Source organism: Crocuta crocuta, unplaced genomic scaffold (genome assembly GCF_008692635.1).
Source record: "Crocuta crocuta isolate KB4526 unplaced genomic scaffold, BGI_CrCroc_1.0 scaffold129, whole genome shotgun sequence".
NCBI lineage: Eukaryota > Metazoa > Chordata > Mammalia > Carnivora > Hyaenidae > Crocuta > Crocuta crocuta.
The window spans coordinates 4,867,800-4,887,755 of NW_027551571.1; positions in this window are offsets into that span (position 1 = coordinate 4,867,800).

The following is a 19,956-nucleotide window of genomic DNA, read 5'->3' on the forward strand; positions in this document are numbered from 1 at the left end:
CCACCCCCCACCCCCCCCCAAGCCTTGGGACTCGTATGCGCGCAGTGCCAGCACTTGGGGACACAGAGCTAGTGTGTTTTAAGAGAGCTGAGCGGGCCGGGGAGGCTGTCCACACTAGTTTGTCTTCGTCCTGCACGGAAGTATTAGTTCTGTGCCTTGGAGCTGAGTTTCAAACCAAGGAGCTGCTGTGGCAGTGACTCCTAGCAGGCCGATCATTCAAACTACGCAGTCTGCAAGGGCTGCTTGTCTGAGTAGGTGTTAAGCTACTTTTGGAGTATGTGAGGCTGTTAATCAGAAGGGAAAAGTTCAGAGTTCAGGACCGGACTTAAAAGATTCAGGGGAAGGGCAGAAAGACCCCCGGGCGTTAACGGTTTGCCCCCAGGGGCTGTTGCCCGTCGGAATTCAGGCTGCAACAGGGCCCCGAGCGCTCCGGCCTCCGCCAGCGTCCCCTGGGCCTCCGCCCCCTGTAGCTCGCCCAGCCTCCGGGAGACGGGCCTTGGGCGGGGCCCACCTTCCAAGACAGGTGGCCGTTAAATCGCCCTTCACCCTTGACTGCACCCCTGGACTGCCCTGGGGAGGGGGGAGGAGGGAGAGAGGCCTTTTAAGTCGCAGAAAACGCACCAGCGCGCCGTTTCCGCCGTAGCCCTCACCTGGCAGCTTTTGGGTCCTGCTTGAAAACAGGTAGTTGACGCGGAAGCGTGTTTAAAATTCATATGCAAGCAAAAATTCGCAAACNCAGCCCCGTCACCCGCCGTCTGGCCACCTGTCCCCGGGCCGCTCCGTGCGGGGCGCCCGCCCTCCCCCGCCGCGTCCCTTCCTCCCGGGACCACAGGGTGGGGCTCAGACCCCGGCTTCGGGCCGGTCCCGGCCTCGGCGACCCGCGCACGGTCTGCTCGGAGGGTCGCGGGGATCAGACCCCGACGGCGGGCCCTGTGCAGGGGGTCGCGGGCTGTGCCGCGGAAGCCGTGCGGGCGGGGCGGGGCTCTCGAGCACCTGCGGCGTCCCTGGAAGCCGGGGACCGCCTGCAGCGTTGGGACGACGACCCGGAGCCGCAGCGCCGTCCAGGAAAGGCGGCGCCTCTGGCCGCTCGTCGCGGTCCGGCCGGTGGAGGTCGGGCGCCACCTGCTGGCCGGCGCGGGGAAGGCGCTCGCGAGCGGGGTTTTCGGGCGCCCGGAGGCTCAGGGGGTCGATCACCCCACTCCGGGCTTCAGGGGAGAAAACCATGGAGAAACTGCCTTTTGAAAAGGAATTACCACGAAAGGGTGCCTCGCTAACACGTGTACGGTCGTTGCCACTGTGGTTTCTTCTTACTTCGCAACTTAGATAGGATCCCCTTTTGCAAATTAGTATCTACTGCCAACTCTGCACTAGGTCCTGTCTCGGATCTTAAGAAAAGTATCAGACACGACCCCCCAGGATCAAAGAGATTACAACTGGGTTGTGGAGAAACGTGAGTTGTGAGGTCAAATGAAAGCCAGAGTGTTTTCGCTTCTCTTTTCCTTAAATCTTTACACGTATTTTTATTTTTTCTGAGTTACCTCAATGACGACCTCCAGTGTTGCGTTTAAGAACTAGGGGTTGAAAGGAAGGAGCATCCGTGTCGTATTCCAGATCGTAATGAAAATAAGTCAGACTTTGTCCGTGATGCATGACCCAGCTCAGGATTTTGTGGTGTTAGATAGTCTTGATCAATTTTAGGAAGAACCCTTTAATTGTTAGCTGTGTTTTTGTTTGTTTGTTTGGGGAGGCTGGATTTTGAATCACAATTTGGGAATGAATTTGGTAAAATGTGTTTATTCTATTTATTGATACTATTTTTCTCTAGTGTCTTACACTGATTTTTCTGATGTGAGCCAGCCTTGCCTTTATTCTGGAAGAAACCCTACTTGCACATGACATATGATTACTTATTATACACACTGTCGGATTCTGTTAGCCAATATTTTACTTGGAATTTTCGAGAATCAGATAGAGCCTGTGGTTTCTTTTGCCCTTATCTGGTTTTGGAATCAAGGTCACACTAACCTCAAACAATAAAATGTGAGGTCAGTGTACATTTCATTTTAGTTCTCAAAGCCATGGATAAATCGCCAAGGTAGGCAAACGTGTGCCCTCCATTCTACAGAAGCTGTACTCAGAGACGTGAAGGCAGCCGCCAAGGGCGCACAGCAGTCAGTGGACAGACTGGGTCCAATATTTTACTCGAATGGTGAAGGGGCTCTGAGGACAACGATGTAGACGTCACTAGGAAATAGTAACCTGTAGTCACTAAGCACCTGTTTCCTGGAGCTTTTTTGCTGATGTTCAAGCATAATTGTTTATGGGGCTTTCCACACTGTGGGGGCGCAGCTCCAGGGTGACCCAGGGCCCTGCTAGCCTGGCTCCCCACACACCCCTCCGATCCCTGATGCCCTCTGCTGCCCGAAGGGCTCCTCCGGGCTCTGAGTGTCTTTCCCGGGTGATGGTTCTGCCAAGGTCTTGAACGTCTGTTTCCTCATAAAGATCATCTGAGACAGAGGCAACATTTGTCGAGAAGCCGAACAGGTATTTGGTTTAGTGCCAACCGCGAAGTGGTTACTCGGAGGAGGACACAGGTGGCGGGAGCCAGGGAAGTCTGCAGGGACGTGTGGACAGAGAGCTGAGCACCGGCGCGTTTCGGTTGTCTCCAGTCATTTGCTATTAAAACGAATGCCAGGTCTGGTGGCAGTTCCTGGGTGGGGGTACCAAGCCCGGCACAGGGGCACTGACCCCGCAGAAATTGGAGGCAAGGTGTCACTCCCGCGGGAAGCAGGACATTGGCACGGAGACGGCTCTTGAAGGCCTGCCGTGTCAGTGTGTAGACTAAAAACAAAATCACCCTCGCGTCCTGGAGGATCTTGGGGCCGCCTGTCAGCCTGAGCTCAGGAGGGGAAAGAAACACCTCCCTTGAAAATTCAGAGCCACAGATCTGCCCTCAGGGGGAATGGAGATTTAAATTCATAGGACCCAGTTTGTCCGAGAAAAATTTTTTTTATAGTTTATTTATTTTTGAGACACAGAGAGAGACAGAACATGAGTGGGGGAGGGGCAGAGAGAGAGGGAGACACAGAATCCGAAACAGGCTCCAGGCTCCGAGCTGGCAGTCAGCACAGAGCCCGACGCGGGGCTCGAACCCACGAACCCCGAGATCATGACCTAAGCCAAAGTCAGCCGCTTAACCGACGAAGCCACCCAGGCGCCCCTAAAGCTGATACATTAACGTAAAAATGGTTCCTGTCTGGCGATGCCCCTGGGGTGGCAGGAGCAAATGGAAAACTCCTCCAGGGAGAGAAGCCCCCCCTTACCCGCCACACAAGCTTCTCCTGTTTAATGGCTTTTGCTAAAAGTAAGTTTACAATTAAAACCTAAAACCTCTATGTACTACTGAAAACCAATTTTCGGTGAAAGAAAGATTCAGTAGATGCAATGAAGACAAAGATTAGAAACCGAACTACCTAGGCTCGAAGATGAGGGTAACTATAATGATTGAAGAAAAGCAATCGAAGAACGAATTAAAAACACAAGAACATCACAAGGTACAGTTACTGAAATTGAAAACTCAGTGGAAGATTAAAACCCAGATTTAAAACGACTGGAGCTTTTCTATATGCTAACAGCAAACAATCTGAAAAGGAAGTTAAGAAAACAATCCCATTTACAATAGCATCAAAATGATTAAATACTTAGGAATTGATTTAGCCGAGGAAGTGGAAGACTTGTACAATGAAAAGTGTAAAACATTGCAGAAAGAAATTAAAGAAGACATGTATAAATGAAAAGACATCCCACACGCATGAAATGGAGACTTTAATATTGTTAAAATCGCAATACCACCCAAGCCACAGATTCGGGGCAAACACCTCAGTGGTATCTTCTGCAGAAGTAGAAAAATTCATCCTACAGTTTAGAGGGGATCTTAAGGGACCCTGAACAGCAAAAGCTATCTTGAAAAAGAAGAACAAAGTTGGAGAACTTACAGTTCCTGATTTCAAAACTTACTACAGAGCTACAGCATTCAGAACAGTGTGGTAGGACTGGTAGAAGGTCAAACATATTGACGAGTGGGACAGACTAGAGAACCCAGAACTAAACCCTCACATATCTGGTCAAAGGATTTTCGACAAGGATGCCAAGACCACTCAATAGAGAAGGGCTGGTCTTTTCAACAAACTGGACATCCACATGTGCAAGAACGAAGTTCGATCCTTCTTTAACACCATATACAAAAATTAACTCAAGATGCATCCAAGACCTAAGCGTAATGGCAAAAACTATAAAAGTCTTAGAAGAAAACATGGCATCAGCTCACGACTTTGGAATTGGCAATGATTTTTTGGGAGATGACAGCAAAGGCACAGGCAACAAAAATAAAAACAGACAAATTGGACTTTGTGAAAATTTACAACCGTGCCTCACTGGACACCATCAAGAGAGTGAAAAGACCGCCTACAGAACGGGAGAAGATCTTTGCCAGTCATAGGGATAAGGGATTAATAGCCAGCATATACGGAGGGCTCCTAAAAACAACATACAGACAAACAGCCCACTTCAAAAATAGGCAAAGGCTTGAATAAGCATTTCTCCAAAGAAGACCTAGGTATGGCCAATAAAACATGAAACGATGCTCAACATCACTAAACCTTAGGGAAATGCAGATCAAGATCATAATGACATTTCATGCCCATTAGGATGGCTACTATCACAAAGAAAGAAAAAAGCAGAAAATAACAGGTGTTGGGAGGCTGTGGGGAGTTAGAACTCTGGCCCGCTGTTAGCAAGAATGTAAGATAATATAGCCGCCGTGGAAAACAGTAAGTACGGCATCGCCTCAGAAAAATTAAAAAATAGATTTACCATATGCTCCAGCGATTCCACTTCTGGGATGTACCCAAAAGAATGGAGGCAGGGTCTCAAAGAGATTTTTTGACGTCCATATCCATGGTAGCATTATCCACAACGGCTAAAGCATGGAAGCAACGCGTGTGTCCGTCAGCAGATTGAGTGGCTAAGCCACGTGTGGTATATACATACAGGGAAATATTAGCGTCAAGAAGAAAGGAAATTCCAACATCTGCTATAGGATGAGCCTTGAGGATATTATGCTACGTGAACTAAGCCAGTCACAGAAAGACAAATACTGTGTGATTCCATTTATCCACAGTACTTAGACTGTCAAAATCACAGAGACAGAAAATAGAGGGGAGGCTGCCAGGGGCTGGGGGAGGGGAGGAGGAGGAAGGGGAGGGGGAGAAGGGCTCTGGATGGTGGTGATGGGTGCACAACAATATGAATGTCCTTAATACTGCCGAACCGCACACTTAAAAACAATTATGATGGTGCCTTTTATGTGTATTTTTACCGCATGCACACAAAAATGTTTAAGCTACTAGAGAGAGAATTCCTGAACTCGGAGATGGATCTGAAGAAATAACCAAGAATACAGCACAGAGAGATAGAGATCTCACAGAGATGAAATCAAGGACGCGATGGGAAAGTCCCAGCACATAAGGCACTCTCTACTGAAGGTCATGGCAACGGAAGGGTGTGCATCACAGCCAACAGGCAACTTGAACTTTAACGTTAGACACGTCTAAACCTTACACAAGCCTTTAGTCAAGCTAACATGCCACACACACATATGTCCTAAATATCAAAAAGAACAAGTCCACCAACACAAGAGAAAGAGTGGCCTTTACACATACAAATAGATGGTCCATTCCATTCGTAGGGAGCTAAGAGCAAATGGAATCCATGGGAGATACCAGTTCTGACCTGGCAGATGGACGAAAGTGCAAAAATGACCACGCGCTCTGTTAACAAGACTGGGGGTTGGGGGAACAGTCTTGTCCATTGTCCATGAAAAAATGGTACAGCCCACGTACAGGGAAACTGGACGCCAGCTTGGAAAATCATGCACACATTCACGTTTTCACCCAGCTGTCCCACCCAAGGAATCTGCCCCAAAGTTACACCTGCAAAATATGAACTGGTCTGTGCTCCAAGTTAATACATTTGGCATTTAAAAAAAAATTTTAATGCTTATTTGTTTTTGAGAGAGACGGGGCGTGAGCAAGGAAGGAGCAGAGAGAGAGGGAGACACAGAATCCGAAGCAGGGTCCAGGCTTCGAGCTGTCAGCACAGAGCCTGACGCGGGGCTCGAACCCACAAACCGTGAGATCATAACCTGAGCTGAAGCCGGACACTTAACTGACCGAGCCACCCAGGCGCCCCTGGCATTATTTTTAATAGCAAATGATTGGAAACAACTTAAGGGTCCACCAGTAGGGGGTTGGCTGGAAATTCTAGAGCACATCCAGGAGGCGGCCTGTGCAGGGAGAGCTCTGTACACTGGTGTGTGTTTTCCAGGGTATAATGCCGAGTGGAGAGAGCATCGTGCAGTGTGTGGAACGGGCTATGTGTTGTGTCTGAACGAAAGCATACTATACACATAGAGATTCATGTTTGTCTATATTTGTAGAGCAATAATGAGAGGATGATCCGAAAACCAATTGAAATGGCTGTTGATGGTTGGCGGGGGGAGGGGAGGGATGTGACGTTTCTAAATGTATCTTGTCATATAGTTTTGACTGTAATGTAAATGTTTTTATTAAAGAAAAAAGCAATATACACAATTTTAAAAGTAGAACACGTGTGTCTAATCGTATCTCAAGTTGGTGATACGCCCATACCAAGAAAAGAATGATCCCAGCTGACTAGAAGACAGAAGTTTTACTCAACATGCCCAGTAGAGATCTTCTAAGGACAAAAAGAGCTACAAAGAGGGGGCACCTGGGTGGCTCAGGCAGTTAAGAGTCCAACTCTTGATTTCGGTTCAGGTCATGACCCCAGGGTAGTGGGATCGAGCCCCAAGTGGGACTCCCCACTAGGAGTGGACCCTGCTTGGGATTCTCTCTCTCCCTCTGGCCTCTCCTCTGGCCTCTTGCTCACTCTCTCTCTCTCTCAAATAAACAAACATTTTTTTAAAAAAAGCTGCAAATAAACCATAAAGTTCACTTAGTTGTCTTATTGTTAGTAGTAATCTTGATATTGTTATCTTTAAACTGGTAACTATATATAGTAAGAAAAGCAAAACAATAATAATTATGCTTCATCTCTTTTCAGTGTCAGAGAAGTTGGATACCAGTAAAAGTTAAAGAAGTAAAAGCCCAGAACTCTTATATTTGAACTGAAAATTTCAACTTAAATTCACTTCTTCTCTTAAAAAATATTTTTCTGGGTGTTATATGGGAACCGACTTGACAATACACTATTTAAGAAAAAAAATATTTTTCTAGACTTCCACTGAAAATGCCTAGAAGCAATGATAACTTGGCAATAAGTTATCCCTTAAAGTTTAAGGCACCCCCTTAAAACCAATTTGTGTTCTCCGATACCACTAACCCCTCGAAGTAAGCAGTGTTACTTGGAGAAAGGGCTGATACCCTGTCTAGGAAATAATAAAGATAAACACAAATAAAGAGGAAACAAAAATAGAATAAAACTCTTTGGGTCCCCACGGAGGATTCCAGGGCACCAACTCACTTTAAAACTAAAGGGAAATTGAAAAGCATTCACCCTGCCTTCCCAATACAAGCTGTATGTCAGAAGCCCGTAAGAGAAAGACAAAATGAGCGAACCGCCATTTTGCTGCCCATCTCCCCCGCCCCCCCGCCCCCATCCCAGCGAACGCAAGGACTGCAACATGTGATTATGTAGTTGCCGATTGAGACCATGGTTATCCATGTTGAGCGAGATCATCAGGTGAAAGATTGATGGGGGGGCTGATAATGAAATGACCCGGCTGTCTATAAGGAAATGATTGCTCGAAACCCTGGGTCAGTCAGTCACTGAACATCCAGACGATGGACCAGGTGATGCTTCCTGGTGTGTCACAGTCAGAAGTACACAGCATCACTCGTGAAACAGTTTGTAGGAAAACAATTTTTTAAATAACCCAACCTGAAGTAATATAAAGCCTTCAGATCTAACCTTCTCATCTATGGGAAACAGCGGGGAGCGGCTGAAATGATATCACAAGGTAGCGGACAGAAGCCCAGAACAGGGACGTCCTCAGGGCGACTGACCCGCCTTTGTCTACACGGCAGTGACATTAAAGCAGGGCTTGTGGGAAGGACGGGGGAAGAGCTGTCCTCAATGAAGACAACCGAGGAGATTTAACAGCCAAGTGCAATGAGCGAATCTTGTTCAGCTTCCTCAACTCTAAACAGGAGATTGTTTCAGACACTGGGAGAAATGTGAATGAACGCCGGGCATTGGATGATGTTAAAGAATTAGTCGGGTTAGGTGTGGAATTGGTATTATGTTTCATAGGATGCCCTTGAAGATGCGCACTGCCATATTTACAGGTGAGGTGTCTAGTATTTGTTTTAAAATACTCCAGAGAAAGGAAAGGGGAGTAAGCAGGTGACACAGACACAGCAGAATGCTGCCAGTGTCCCTGCTGAGTGCTGGGCACAGCGCTGTCCTCTGTATTGGAGACGCTCAGGAGCCATGAGTTAGACTCAGCGCACCCGAACTCTGGCACAGGGCCTTCCTTTCCCTTCTCCAAAGTCTCTGCCCTCCTGCCACGATGCTCCACATCCATGTTCCCTCCCTCGGGATTTACCTTAACCTTGGCCTGTAGCGCAACTGAACTCTCCTTCGTCACCTGGCTGAGCTGCCTTTGTCCCCACTTCAGAGACACTGCTCTTCGTGCAGGACACCTATCATAAGACTCACCGACAGGCAGCGAAGAAAAAGTCTACGAGGCCCAGAAACGGCCAGGGTCCTCTCTCTCCTCCCCACGGTCATGGGCAGAGGAAGACAGTATGTGTATTTCTGCATATACAATTATGCCTTCCTCTTAGAATATGGTCTTGGGTTTGAGTAAGTTTTCACCTAGAAACAGTGCTATACGGTGTATTTTAAAATAGGGTCTTCTAAATAAGTTCCATTGGTTCTGGAAGAAAGTCCTTAGAAACTCACACATTCCTTCAGACTTTTATGTCTCAGAAAGTCCTCTAGAAATTCTTCAAGCAAGGAAAAGGGAAGGCCATTCTTAATGTTCTGATTTTACCGGAATTTGCCAAAGCCTACCAGGGGAAAAAATATTCCGAAAACGCTAACTAAAACTTTGATCCCCTAAAGCAAAATATTTAAAGGAGCAAACAAACAAACAAACAAAATCTCAAATTTAAATGTAATCCATACCAGTTGAGTGAATCCAATTTAAAAATGTCTTGACTAGGAAAGAAATTTCGGAACAGGCTTGTAAGGCCCTGGTTTTGCGGCTGAGAATCATCCCGAAAAACGTAGGAACCGGCTATCCCTGAGAACTCCATTTGATGAGAAAGCAATTCCAACCCACACAAGGACAGGGCTACGCAGCAGGGCAGGTTGTACTGGTTTTCACCCAGGTGCTTTCGTCCGTGAGAACCACACTGCATCTTCCAAACACAGGAGACACTTCTTTCCAGGGAACAATCTCTGTTGTGTCAAAGGGGTTACATTTATTCATCCACATTTATCAAATGCCACCTGTGTGCCAGACATGGTTCTGAATGCCGGGGACACAGCAAACCAGACGCGGGCCCCTGCCCGGTGGCCTGAGTCCCAGCAGCAAGACATGGATCCTATGCAAGTAAATTCCATCATAGACGAGGGGGTAAGTGCTATGAAGAGAAATAAAGTATAGGCTGCAAGGTGAGCCAGGGATGAGGTTGCAGTCTCTGGGCTCCAAGCCCACCCCACCTGCTCAGCTTTGTGGTCTGGAGGCTCTGCAGAATGGTGGCCTCTGGGTTAGGATGGCCCATAGCAGGTGAGGGAGGGCCCCTGCAGGTGTGAGGGGTGAGGGAGGGCCCCTGCAGGTGTGGGGGAGAGAGAGGGCCCCTGCAGGTGTGGGGGGTGAGGGAGGGCACCTGCAGGTGTGGGGGTGAGAGAGAGGGCCCCTGCAGGTGTGGGGGTTGAGGGAGATCACCTGCAGGTGTGGGGGTGAGAGAGGGGGCCCCTGCAGGTGTGGGGGGTGAGGGAGGGCCCCTGCAGGTGTGGGGGATGAGGGAGGGCACCTGCAGGTGTGGGGGTGAGGGAGGGCCCCTGCAGGTGTTGGGGGGAGAGAGATGGCACCTGCAGGTGTGTGGGGGAGAGAGAGGGCCCCTGCAGGTGTGGGGGGTGATGGAGGGCCCCTGCAGATGTAGGGGTGAGGGAGGGCCCCTGCAGGTGTGGGGGGTGAGGGAGGGCCCCTGCAGGTGTGGGAGGTGATGGAGGGCCCCTGCAGGTGTGGGGGAGAGAGAGGGCACCTGCAGGTGTGGGACGGGAGAGAGAGGGCCCCTGCAGGTGTGGGAGGTGATGGAGGGCCCCTGCAGGTGTGGGGGAGAGAGAGGGCACCTGCAGGTGTGGGACGGGAGAGAGAGGGCCCCTGCAGGTGTGGGAGGTGATGGAGGGCCCCTGCAGGTGTGGGGGAGAGAGAGGGCACCTGCAGGTGTGGGACGGGAGAGAGAGGGCCCCTGCAGGTGTGGGAGGTGATGGAGGGCCCCTGCAGGTGTGGGAGGGGAGAGAGAGGGCCCTTGCAGGTGTGGGGGTGAGGGAGGGCCCCTGCAGGTGGGGGTGAGGGAGGGCCCCTGCAGGTGTGGGGGTGAGGGAGGGCCCCTGCAGGTGGGTGTGAGGGAGGGCCCCTGCAGGTGTGGGAGCTGCTCCCGGAAGCCACGCCCAGCACTCGTGCACTCAGCCTTCCCAGAGCAGCACCTGGATGCTGTTAGCAGCTTCTCAACACCTGGAGAGCCGCCCAACCCCCTCCCTTCGCTGACTCCAGCCCCAGAGAGCAGCACCTGGTCCTCAGGGGATCTGGGGGCCAGGCCCAGGGCACCCTCCTCCAGCTCAGAGACCCCCGCACCAGTGAGTGTCACCCCCTCCTTAGAGCTTCTGAGAGTGAATAATTCCAGCCTGCCATTGTGTGTCCTTGACCCAAGCGCGGAGATGTTTCCTGCAGTGACGACCTCTGTGATACCTGATTGCTATTTTCTTTTGCTGTTTTCAGTGACTGAGTCAGTACTTGACACCTAGTTAACAGTTTTATTCTTTCTGCTAAAGTTTAGGACTGGACCTGACTGGTACACTGAGCTCCTGCTCCCCATGTCCTCTCCTGTACGACTTGAAATCCACAGCGCTCAGAGGCGAGACACCGCAGGCTCACCAAGTCTTGGATTTAAAATAGAATTTTAAGGGCGCCTGGGTGGCTCAGTCGGCTAAGCATCCAACTTCAGCTCAGGTCATGATCTCACGGTTCGTGATTTCAAGTCACATCGTGCTCTGTGCTGACAGCTCAGAGCCTGGAGCTGCTTCGGATTCTGTGTCTCCCTCTCTCTCTGCCCCTCCCCTGCTCACACGGTCTCTCTCAAAAATAAACATTTAAAAATTTTTTTTTAAAAAGAAGAGATAAGACAGAATTTTAGTTAATGCACTAGCTCTATATTGCTGCATAACAAAGTACCCCAAAACTTAGTAGCTTAAGACAACAAATATGTATTACCTTGCACAGCTTCTGCGGTCAGGAATCGGGAATGGCTTACTTGGGTGGCTCTGACTCAGAGTTTCTCACCTCAAGGCTTAACTGTGTTGGGGAATCCGCTTCGGACTCACTCACGTGCTTGCTTCTGGCCTCTGTTCCTCACCAGCTGTTGGCCGAAGGTCTTAAGTTCCTTGACACATGGGCTTCTCCATGGGGCTGCTCACACCGTGGCAGCCAGCTTCTCCAGACTGAGACAGAGAGAGAATGTCCAAGCCAAAAGCTCAGAAGTGACACAGCAGCATGATGGGTCCTACAGCCCAGCGCTGGTACGATGGGAGGGACCGCAAGGGCGTGGGGCGTGAGGGATAGGCACCAGGAGCGGGCAATGACTGAGGCCAACCTGGAAATTGGCTACACAAGCTCTTTTGATTAGACACCTTGAGGTGTGGGGTGGGGTGGGATCAGACCGGCTGAGTGTCCCGAGTCCTGTGCTGCCGGCGAAAATCAAGAGATTTCAGAACCTGAGCAGGAGCCGTAATCCATAGGTCCTACAAGTGGAAAATGGCTAACTCCTCACCGCAGGTACCATTTTAGAAGCTCTTTGGAAACATTTGGTGGAAATGGCAGGGATAATTCTGGCTGTGTGACTCCTCAGGCATATCTTGCTTTGTCACTAAAACTCTCAATTTAGGAATTATGCTGGCATTTTCTCCAGCTGCTGAGATGTCTCGAAGTCAACGGTCTATATGTGTCTTTCTCAGCTATAGCCAATATATTTCAAACTTATTAACCAGACTGCAATTAACTCGGCTTTTTGAACCACAGAAGAAAATAGCATATTAAGTAAGCACACATCATAGAACATCCTAACTCATTAGATCATGTTCCTTTTCCCAAATAATACTCCCAGCTGATTGAATACCCAGTCAGAAATAGAACTGTGGGCTGACGCGGTAAATAATATTTCCACTTCCACAATGGCAGAGAGAATTTTGGCATATCTGAAAGATTAGGTAAGTAGATATAAAACCATACTGCTAAATGGTTTTGGACTTGAAATGATGACTCTAACAATACATGGGATGGCGAGGTAGAATAGCCGAGGATCAAACTGAGACGCTCTTCCCGCCGCCTGCCCCACCCGGCTGTGCTACGGATGCAGCTTGCCCAGGAGGAAATAGTTTAATTACTGGAAACATACACAACGGAGAGTGTTCTCGGTCCCATCATAGAAAGGGACGCCCTTCACGTAGTGAAGCAGAGAAAGATCGAAGTTCTGGAAATGTTGAAAGCGCCTCTTGGGCCGTTTCCACCCACTTATACATAGGAAGGTGGTAGTTCTGATGTAGCATCTACATAGATAAAGATAGGCGACTTGAATCCTAAATGTTATGTTGATATGCAATCTGAAAATAGTATATATATTGAAGATTTTTTATACACTTCCACATTTTCAGTGTAAGGCCTTTACATTCTTAGTTACAGGCAAGGGCCCAAGTTTTCTGAGACTCCATAGCCAAATCATCAGGGAGATAGAAGGAAAGAAACCACACACACACACACACACACACACACACACACAACCCTCTTGCTGGAAGCCATATGCAAGAGAGAGATGGTGACAGTGTCTGAAAAGAAAGCCATTTCTATTTTTTACATCTTTTTTCACTATAGTGAGGGTGTAAATTTTAACTGACATTTTCCGACTAAGTGAAAATCATCCTGGGGGGATAAATGGACGCAGTTACACACTGAAAGTACGTTGAAAGCTTCAATGTTGAAGGAAAATATCGACTTGATTTCAAATAGTTTCACCCGGGGGACAGGACGGGCTCCTGCCCCAGGAACCTCACGGGGGCCTCGTGAAACACGGAGCTGAGGTCGAGGCCGTGGAAGAGAAGCAGAAGGTGGGCGTCTCACCCGGTGCCTCCACTCCCTGGGGGGTACAGGCAGGCCCCTGCACTAACTGGCTGCCGGTGTCACCAGAAACAAAGCAACGGACCCGTTCAGCTCCAGCACGCGCACGATCTAGAATCCTCCTGCCCTAAAATCAGGTCAGGATGCGCCTGGCGGATCCATCTGTTTTCTGCCAGGGGGGTGTCACAGGACAGTGTGTGTCTTCCTGGTCCCCATAGTGATCTGTGGCAGTTTGTGTTTTCCGAAAATGCTGTGAAATATTTCTGGTCCCACATGCTCTTTTCTTCTAGAAACTTGCCGCTCCAGCAACAAACAGTGGGGTCTGTCTTCTGCCCTTGAGCCTGGGCTGGACTTTGTGAACGCAAAGGAAGAGATGCTCTGTGAATTCCGAGGCTCGTTCATAGAAGGTCGCACAACTTCCACCTGCTCCTCTCTCTCTCTCTCTCTCTCTCTTTCCCGTCCTCCCTCAGTCTCAGAAGAATGCATCTGCCATGTTGTGAAGAAGCCCAAGCAGCTGACAGAGACCTATTGCCGTGATGACTGCCATCCCAGCTGACACCACATCTGTCACCCAACAGACATGTGAGCGAGAAAACCTCTGAGACGCGCCCCCACCACCATCTGACCACAGCTGCACGTAAGACCCTGAGTAAGGACACCTGGCTGAGCCCAATCAGCCCTGCAGCTGTAAGAACACACACACACACACACACACACACACATATATACACGTATATATATATGACATAACATATAAATATTGCTTATGTCATTCAGTTTGGGGCGATTTCCTGCATAGCAATTGATTATCTGCACATGGGCTGACAAAGTAGGACATATACGTTTCAGGGGCGCCTGGGTGGGTTTAGTTGGGTGTCTGACTCTTGATTTCAGCTCAGGTCATGATCTCAAGGTTCCTGTGCTCGAGCCCCACATCGGGCTGTGTTCTGATGGTGCAGAGCCTGCTTGGAATTCTCTCTTTCCCTCTCTCTCTCCCTTTCCCCTCCTCTCTCTCGCTCAAAAAATAAACTAAAAAATTTTTTAAAGACAAAAAGAAAGAATTATAAGCTTCAAATATATTTGTTCATGTAACCTCCCTCAAGGACTGAAAAATCATGTATCTGCCCACATTTTTTTAAGTTGGTATCTAAAATTTTTGTTATATGTTCAAATGGCTGTAGAATAAAATTTTCACACAAAATTACTATATTGTTCTCTTGAGTACATCCACTGGAATATCAACACAGTTTGACAGCCATGATCGTCCATGTTTGAATACAAGATTCATGTCTTCTTCAGGATCAAAATTTTCACATGGTTTTTCTCCTTGGACTAATGTCTCTGTTCCACTTTCCCCACAGAGTTTTATCCTAATATATGTTTGCATTTGAAAATCATTCCTCATCCCATTATGCCTTTCTGAAAAAAAGAATATATGTATGCACTTACATATTGAAATTCCAAGTGTTTTTGTTCCCAGTTATTATAAAACACTCCTCAATGCTTAAAAATCTTTATAAACATCAAGATAATATTTTACAGAAAATACATCCCTTAACACGATGGGTAAAACCAGTTTTCAGTTATTTTAAGTACTCACGGATGAATATTACTATTGTACAGAGTGAGCCAGAGTTCAACATGAATTTTAATCCCTGTTTGTATTTGTATAGATTTAAGTGCCAAGAAACCTCACTCACATAAATAAGTAGATGGAATTGGAAGCGGTTTTGATAGAGCAATGTCACTGATTCTTTCAACCCTTTCCAAGTTCAATGCTAGAAATTGCATAGCAATTCACTCTCAAACTTTATTTTTAGTATTCTATACCATGACAACCCGGTTACATCTAGCTTCCGTGTTATTGGTAGCAAAGAATTGGAAATCACTTGGCTTGAGCATTTCCCCAGAGAATGTCCTGGGAGACTGAAAGGAGGAAGGGAGGGCTTTCGATGGTGATGGTGACGGGAAGAGGGTCACCTGGCCTTCCGTTACTCATCCACTTTCAACCTCCGCCTCTAGGGGGCGACCCGGAGCTTACAGGACCTGTGGGCGCCTTTGGATCCCACCCCCACCGGCACACCCGCTCCCTTCTCTTCAGGCCAAACATGGGAGACAGCTTGTCTCCCTGCCCTGAGACTGCAGTCTGTGTTGAACTCACTCACCGCGTCTCCCCCTTCCTGGGCTCCTGTCCTCGCAAGCTGATGCGTCAGGACGGCGAGGAAAGAACTGCCCGTGATCGTGCTCTTTCTCATCTGGTGCCCAAGGACTTAGACTCACCCAAACAAATGTCTTATGCTCCAAAGACGAGCCTTGGCCGGAAGTCATTTCCACAGGAGCAGCATAATTTTTTGAATAAGCTCAGTGACAGATTTGCTTTATTGAAGTTTCCAAAAGGCATTTGGAGGAAAGGCCTCAGTGAATAAAGGCTCTTTACAGGATGTTCTACAGAATACAGTCCTGCACCCTGCTCAAGGGAAAAAGGGCCTGGGGAAGGATATATTTGGAAGAGACTGCATGCCGTTCCGTCTTCTGGAAGTTTCCAAATATACATTGTAAGGTTTAATAAATTATGTAACAAAGGAACCCATTCGATTGGGTTTTTCGAAACTCATTGGACCACAAATCCAGTTTTTAGTGTAATACTTGCTAACATCCTCACATAACCAGCCTTCCACAAACATCCAGGGAAAGGCTGAAGTCAGAGACATTCGGTGACAGATTTTGGTCAGAAACTGTTTGGCTGGGTCCTGTATGTGGTGAAACCCAACGGATTCCGTTCAGCTCTCCGCTTTGTGAAGCAGCCCGCGGACCCTCAGCATGTGTGTGTGTGTGTGTGTGTGTGTGTGTGTGTGTGTGTGTGTGTGTGGCGGGATGGATGGACTTTTGACTTCCAGTTTGAACGATCCCATGGATGGCAGAGAGGCAAAGCAGCTTGCTCTTGATTTTCGATTTTGACGTGTGTGCTTTGGGGGGATATCGGGAATGTTGTAATTTTCCAGGGCAAACTTTGACATTTTGTTTCTGGGTCAAGCAGAAAATACCATCTCTCATAACCAATTACTGTTTTCCTCAAACCCATGGCTATTTTTGTCCAGTTTCCTTTGAATGACCGGAACAAATGCGAAGCCGTTGCTTTCTCCTCTTGTCATTCAAATGCGTGGTACAGATCTTTTTAAAGTCTTACCTTGTGTTCAAGTTGCCCTTCAGAACACGTGACTTGTTGACTCTTCAGAACACACTCTCAAAAGCTGACTCTTCTCCTGGCACGGTCCCCGTGCTAGAATCACAGCTCTCGCCTCTAACATGACCATGTCANTGTGTGTGTGACGGGATGGATGGACTTTTGACTTCCAGTTTGAACGATCCCATGGATGGCAGAGAGGCAAAGCAGCTTGCTCTTGATTTTCGATTTTGACGTGTGTGCTTTGGGGGGATATCGGGAATGTTGTAATTTTCCAGGGCAAACTTTGACATTTTGTTTCTGGGTCAAGCAGAAAATACCATCTCTCATAACCAATTACTGTTTTCCTCAAACCCATGGCTATTTTTGTCCAGTTTCCTTTGAATGACCGGAACAAATGCGAAGCCGTTGCTTTCTCCTCTTGTCATTCAAATGCGTGGTACAGATCTTTTTAAAGTCTTACCTTGTGTTCAAGTTGCCCTTCAGAACACGTGACTTGTTGACTCTTCAGAACACACTCTCAAAAGCTGACTCTTCTCCTGGCACGGTCCCCGTGCTAGAATCACAGCTCTCGCCTCTAACATGACCATGTCACGGCCTCCCTGTTCACTTGGGCAATCCTCGACCGTCATCTATACCTGGTTTAATTTTCAGGGTCACAGTCTCGCCTTTGATGTCATTTATGTCCAATCAGATCTCTCGTTATGTGTTTACATTTTACATGAAAGATTGACTTCACATGTTGGCGGATTTTCTTCACTCCAACTAATGGCCTATTCTTTTTAGGCCAATGCATTGTGATGCATTCCTCCATGCGTTAAGGCTATTAGAACAAGACTGGTTTAGACAATATAGAGATCGATGCCACTGCAAGTCGAAACAAGTCACGACGTGCTGGGAAAACACTCCGAATCTGATTTTTTAATCTGCAAATTAAGGGTGTTAGACTTAAATCTTTTCAGGTTTCTTTGGAGAGCTTCATGCTTCTGTGTGTGGTTAAGCTCAGGACTCTTCCGCTTCCATAAGTAAGAAGATGGCATTCCTAATCATCTATCATTCATCAAATTTATCTAAGATTTTTGAGATTCAATCATTTTTCCATTTATTGCAGCTCCTTCAGTAATAAACACTGTTAATTTGCTAAACACCAAGTTGCGAGTTTGACGAATGTCCCGGTGGGGGCTGCATACAGGGAGGCACAAACGAACACGCTCTTGGATTGTGAAAAGTGTCTGAGTTTTAAGGGAAACTCCAAACAACTGCACTTCAATAGGAGATACTGTGTCGAGAAGGTAGAGCATTTCGGCTTGTGAGGAAGAGAAGGGCAGGCACTTGAATGGGACGGAGGGTGGACAAACCCACAAAAATAAGGGCCGCCTGTGAGTTTAGTTTTGTGCAGCTCTTTACAATCCTCAGGAAAATCCAGGAAAGTGGCCGACACTTAGCTGAGAGGCTGATTTGCACAGGAGTAAGTCGGGGCCATGCTTCGAGGGGCCCTGAGCGTCCATGGAGGCTCACTAGAATTGGATACTTGGGTGGCAGGAGACGCATCGCCGCTGTTGAGCAGAAAATGATGAACTCCGTGTTTTCCGAGGCCCCGTCGGTATTTGTGTGCAGACTGTAATGACGAAGGGAAGGTGTGGGAGGCAGGGTATGGTGGGGGCTAGATTCCAGGTGAAGGGACCCTAAAGGGACAGTCTGGAGAGACACTACAGAGAACAGCTAAGAGCTTGGTGACTGATGGGGTGAGGGAATGGGAGACACAGGCGGCAAAGATAACTCAATGTCTGAGCCCGAGGAAGGAGATAATTACAGCACAAATGACAAGGAGGAAACCACGGCAGGGAAAGTGGGCTTGGGGGACAGTGCTGAGTTCTGTGTTAGCCCGCCTGCATGGGGGGGGACCGCCCGCGTGTGGGCGGACGGTTCCTCTGATGCTGGAGGAAGTGGAGGTCTGGGACTGCGGGGCGTGTGGGGCACACGCACGCTCTCCTGGTCACACCTATCACAAGGCCAATGGCTTGGCTCACAGCGCCTTGCCCCTTGCCTCCTTCCAAGACGGAAGGTCCCAGTGTTGATCTATTTCCAACTGGCAGTTTCTTGGGCTGTCATTTGCTCCCTGCTCCTGATATCCTTGTTAAGAGCTCATGATTGTCACTAGTCTGGACATAGACTTACCCCAGGGAGGTTTAGAGATATAATAAACATAGAAGAGTCTTTTCTGTTTGCGGTATTCTTCTCATTACAAAAATACATGTTTTTTTTTAAATATTTGCACATAAAAAGCCCGGACTCTTGCACATGTATACGAGGAGGGGGGAGAAACACAAACATTGCAATAAAATTGGAAACAATCCAATATCCAATAAGATAATCCAATAAGTTTTCAGTGCTTATATAATAGAATACTATTCTTCAATAACAATTAGTGAATTATAACTATGGACGGCAGTAGAGAAAAACCCCACACCGTTCAACGAAAAAAGCAAGTCAAGGGTGAATACTAACAATGATTTTATTTATAGGAGATCAAAATAGTCATACATAAGCAAATCACATACATATACTATGCATGATTTTATTTCTTTTTAAAATTTTTTAACATTTATTTATTTTTGAGAGACAGAGCACAGGTGGGGGAGGGGCAGGGAGAGAGGGAGACACAGAAGCCGAAGTGGGTTCTGTGCTGTCAGCACAGAGACTGATGCGGGGCTTGAACCCATAGACTGAGAGATCAAGACTTAAGCCAAAGTCAGAGACTTAACCGACTCAGCCACCCAGGCGCCCCTGCACAATTTTATTTCTATGAGATCAAAAGCAGATAAAATGGTTCCAGGAGACATACTAAGTGGTAAAGCTGTAAAGCTGAGCCAGGAGGGGAGACTTCAAGCAAAGGAATAGTACTTTGGGGGGACTTCCAGAAGAGACACACAAAAAGCTTCAAAGATATTGACAGTTTCTATTTCTTAACCTCATTGTGGCTACGTTGACTTTGCTTTATTACTGTAGCATAATGAGAAACATATATATTTGATCTTTGACCCAGTTCTGACAGAGCTCCTAAATCCCCTGGAATTTCCTGGGGGAGAGGAGCATCTTGTTCTAACGAGGTGACTCTCGGTAGGCTCCTGGATGGCCGCGGAATGGGGCTGGTCACCAGAAGGACCAAGCCACGATTAGAAGCATGGAACCTTCAGCCCCATCCCCCATCCTCCTGGAAGGCACGAGAGGCTGGAGCTCTACTTCTGGAAGATACATTGGCTGCTTTGAAGTTGGAATCGTGCCTGCAGGTCCTGGAGGAAAGATCACCTTGTTTCCAGCGATGAGCGACCAG